Raw genomic sequence first — 5600 nt, forward strand, 5'->3', positions numbered from 1 at the left:
TGTACCTAATCGTACAGTAGTGTAGTTTTTAGTATGTCCGGTTCGTTCCACAGGGAAAAAAAATCTTTAAACAAAGCTTAACGCTATATTAGTTTAATTTATAAAAATACAAATATATATATATATAAGTAATATTATTATTATAAAGGGGGTTTTTACCGTTTAATGACCGGTTTGTCGATTTTTAAAACTTTAGTCGCAGTTAAAACAAAATGTAAAATATTAAATAAATAAAAGACTTAATTTTAAGCGTAAAATAAATAACGATAATGAAATTTCAATAAATAAAAGTGCGATAATTAAAAAATACGATAATTAAAAGTGCAATTAAATACAATAACAATAAAATAAAGTGTGATAATTAGAAGTGCAATTAAATATAAAATAAAGGAAATTAAATATGAAATAAAAGAATTATGCTTATTTAAACTTCTGTAATCATGATGTTTGACGTGTTGATTTTAGTTTTATGCCAATGGGTTAATTGTCCTTTGTTCTGGATTATTTAATATGTCCGTCTGGTTTTTGTCCATAACAGTCCATCAGTCATAAATATAAAGTGCGAGTGTCCTCGTCAAATTATCCTTATACCCGAAGTTAAATATTCCAACTAATTGGGGACTTAAACTGTAACAAGATTTTAATACTTTGTTTAATAATTACACTAGGTTATCGACTGCGTGTAACCCAAGGTTTTAATACTTTGTTAACAATTATGCCAAGTGTCCTTGTACATAATTTCACCCATGTTTTAATAATTCTAGTGGCTATTAATCCATTCCCGTATCCGGTTAAATGAACGATTATTCGTACATATAAATATCCCGCCCATCGTGTCCGATCGAGTGTATATGGTTATTTATAGGGACGTCCAATTGTAAATCTTTATATTAAAATTAACAAATTATCATTTAGTGAAACAAATATAAAGCCCATTAATAGCCCATAGTCTAATTTCCACAAGTGTTGTTCTTTTGTCCAAACCCCAATTATGGTACAAAGCCCAATTACCCAATTTTAGTAATTAGCCCAACATCATGATTACTTCGTTTTAAATAAGCATAATAATAACTTAGCTACGAGACATTAAATTAAAAAGGTTGAACATTACTTACAATGATTAAAAATAGCGTAGCATTACACGGACAGGATTTCGACTTACACCCTTACAACGTTTGCTAATATACCCTTATTATTAGAATTAAAATTAAAATTAAAATTAAAATATAAATTATAAATATAAATATTACGTATAGATATAGAGAGGATGGATATATTATGGATATTTTTACGATCAGAATGCGTTGCCTTTTATAGGAATTTTCATCCAGGTGAGCTCCGCGAGTCGCGGCCTTTTCCTTCTTTGAACTCCGCAAGTCGCGGAGTTCGATTTTACAGCTCACACCATTTTGGAGCCTTTCTTGCCGACGGATTATTATATAAATAAAATATATATATAATATATATAATTAATTATATATTATATTATATTATATTTATATACATAGTTAACTTGTAATTTTTAGTCCGTTGCGTCAAGCGTTGAGAGTTGACTCTGGTCCCGGTTCCGGATTTTCGAACGTCCTTGCGTATAATTTAATATCTTGTACTTTGCGTTTTGAATCTTGTACTCTCGTAATTTTGAGACGTTTCTTATCAATAATTGGAACCTCTTTGATTGTATTTTGTACTTTTGAGCTTTTTGGTCATTTGCGTCTTCAATTCGTCGAATCTGTCTTTTGTCTTCACCTTTTATTATTTAAACGAATATCACTTGTAAATAGGACAATTGCAACTAAAAGCTTGTCTTTCTTGAGGAATAATGCTATGAAATATATGTTCGTTTTTAGCATTATCAATGCACCTATTAAATTTTACACAATATCAATCATAACTCAAGTTGGTCAACCCACTAAAACTCCATTTTAGGGTTATCTTGACCCATTGTGCAATTTTGACCCATTTGCAACCCTAACCCTAATATTAGGGTTAACATCCCCAAAACCCTAATCATTTGCCAAGTTAAGTCCTAAGACGCTTTCCAATACAAGGTTTATGCATCAAACACATACATTAACCCACTTAGGACCATCTTGACCCATTTGACCATTTAAAGTCAATACACCCATTTCGGGTCATCTACTAACCCACTTAACACCCCTTTACATGTATTTAAGTGTGCTAGTAATTTAACTAACTAAATTAAGCTCATAAACATAGATTAATACTTTGAAAACCCTAGTTAACCAACTTTGAGTCCACATGACCCAAATTCACCCAAAAACCCCTAATTCACTAACAAATGGGTTTTTATGTGCCAATAACCCAAACCCTAACCCTTAATACAATTAAAGTAAGAAATTAGGTTTTATAACTTACCAACACAATCACCACGTAGCTAGCGACTAGATGAATGACTTTAGAACTCGCAATAAGACCCAATTCAACTTCCTTCTTCCTTTAATGGAGTTCTCTCACTCTAGAACTTCCTCTCTCTCTAGGATTTAATGGAAAGTGATAAGGTAGATGGAAATGGAGTAAAGGAGACTCCAACAACTGATTTGGGGCCTTAAAGTCGGACCCCAAAGTGATTTTACCAAATTGCCCCGAAAATATCTATTTTAAAAGGAGGGAAGAATCTGTCAGCCCGTAATGGCGCGGCGCGCCATAAGGCCGCGCGGCGCGCCGAATGCCTAGTTCAGCTTCTTTTGCATTTTTAATTATGTACAACAAAACTTCCACTTCAAGGATCTTAAACACACGTATGTACAAGGAAAATACTTGGGTCTTACATGTAATTTCCGACAAGAATGATAAGCAAAACTTTTTGACATGCAGACACGGTCGAAGTCCAGACTCACTAATGCATCCTAACAACTATCAGTTAGACACACTAATGCAAGACCTGGTTTGCTAAGACCACCGCTCTGATACCACTTGAAATGATCCGTCCTAATCCATAAGGACGAATACAATAACGTATGGTTACATCGCGAGGTACTTGACCTCTATATGGTACATTTTACAAACATTGCATTCGTTTTTAAAAGACAACCTTTCATTTCATTGAAAGTTGACAGGCATGCATACCCTTTCACAATATATTCAATCTATAATTGACTTAATCTGTTATCTTCTTAATAATAATCTTTATTGAACTCAATGACTTGAATGCAACGTCTTTTGAAATATGCCATGAATGACTCCAAATAATATCTCTAAATGAGCAAATGCACAGCGGAAGATTTCTTTCAAACTTGAGAATAAACATGCTTTCAAGTGTCAACCAAAAGGTTGGTGAGTTCATTAGTTTATCATAAACATTCATTTCCATCATTTTAATAGACCACATGATTTCAGATATATAATTGTACACGTAACCCGAGTACAAAATAGTAGGCATAATTAAAAATCATTCATATGGTGAACACCTGGTAACCGACATTAACAAATGCATCTAGAATATCTCCAATATACAGGTACACTCATCTGTATATAAAATCAAAGTACTAAAGCATCCGTAACCCAGATGGGACGTGTCAAAGTCCATAGATCTATCTTCAGGATTCGCGTCAATTTGGGGGTCTGTTCCCAAATTCTTAGGCTACCAAGTTAAAAGGGTGATATCTAGTATAATAATTCAACCATAGAATGTAGTTTCAAGTACTTGTATCTATTTCGTAAAACAGTTATAAAAGCAGCGCATGTATTCTCAGTCCCAAAAATATATATAAAAAGAGAGTAATGAAACTCACCATACGATATTTTGTAGTAAAAATATGCATACGACGGAACTGAACAATGCAAGGTTGACCTCAGATTCACGAATATATATCAAGTATATATATTAACACATATAATAACATTTAAACAAGTTTGTTTATTAATATTTATTAATAAATAACTTAATTATATCTATTTATTTATTTTAAATAAATACCTAATATTTATATATTAGATTTATATTAAAGTGTATTTAGTCAAAATATATATAATGTATTCAAATTTATATATATATGATTATATTAAAATATATTTATATATTATATGTAACTTAAATAATAATAACATTTTAGTATTAATAATGATATCAAAATAATCATAATCATAATATTTATATATTATCTTGTGCCTATATTCACTTTCATCATTTTATCATTATCATTTAAACCATGTCAATTTAATTAATCATCTTTTATATCCTATAATCATAACCATGATAATAATAATAATAATAATAATAATAATAATAATAATAATAATAATAATAATAATAATAATAATAATAATAATAATAATAATAATAATAATAATAATAATAATAATAATGATAATAATGATAAAAAAAATAATAATAAAAATAATAATAATAAAGATAAAAATTTTACCATATTATGTTGTCATTTCATCATAGTATCTCCATTCCTAATCTATCATCATCATTCTCGCATCGATCTCGCCAAGTTACCATCATCATCATTAACATCATACCCACATCATTAACATAAAACCCTTATCTCATTATTTATATCGCGTATATCATCATCATCATCAATATTACTTACATGTTCATCATGATCATATCATCCTATCGTCATCAATATAATCATAAACCTAATCATAAATCATAATCATGAATCATGACTATAGTCATAAATCATAATCATAACTCATAAATCATAATCCATAATTATTATCATCATCGCCGTATATCTTCATACATCTAATCTTACCATTATCATCATCTTTCTCATTATTGTTTCATGTATATCATTACTTTAATTATCATCATCATTCTCTAAGCTTGCGATTTAAACAGATAACAAAATGCAGCAACAGCCCAACAACAAACAAGTAATTGGATCATGGCCCAAATAGAAACACGGTTGATGCTAAAGGATTCGAAGGCCCACTAGCTTGTATCAATTTAACCCAGTAGCTGGTTTCAATGTAAACCCACCAGGTGTATTCCATTTAATTAAACCGTTTTGTATTTCGCTGTAAAAGAGAAAGTATCGGATCTTGCAAAAGGTGAATTATTCCTTTTCCCTACCTACATGGAAATCCGTTAATCTTTTTCTATAACAATAATTGTGTTGGTGTTGGTGGAGAAAGCAACCGAAAGAAAAGGGGAAAAATATTGATGTTTTGGTTTTAATTTGAGGCTTGTCAGTGAACAACGAACGCAGCAATTTTTGTGGGTTTACGAAGAGAGAGAAAGGTTGAGGTTGGTGATGGTTTCACATGAAAACGAAGGGTGGATGAGAGGTGGTGCAGGTTTATTTATGGTGGTGGAAGCAAGTGAAGAGAAGGAATGAAGAAAAAAAAAATGCGATGGTTTGAGGTAGAAACAGGAATATTACAGCAGCACTAATAGAAATCAAACGGTGGTGTTTTGGGTCAGCTAATTAGGAATGAAAAGTAGCAGTAATATTTTGTTTAAAGCTTGAACAAAAATGGAAAGAAACTGTAGTAGCAGGTGACGTTTGAAGATGGTGATGGTTGGTGTTGTTAATTGAAACAACAAGTAGGTATAGCAGCAGTAAATTGTAACGATAATTGATGATTGGAGGTCTGATTGATCAAGAAGATGAACAGAA

The sequence above is a fragment of the Rutidosis leptorrhynchoides genome, chromosome 2 (genome assembly GCF_046630445.1).
Source record: "Rutidosis leptorrhynchoides isolate AG116_Rl617_1_P2 chromosome 2, CSIRO_AGI_Rlap_v1, whole genome shotgun sequence".
NCBI lineage: Eukaryota > Viridiplantae > Streptophyta > Magnoliopsida > Asterales > Asteraceae > Rutidosis > Rutidosis leptorrhynchoides.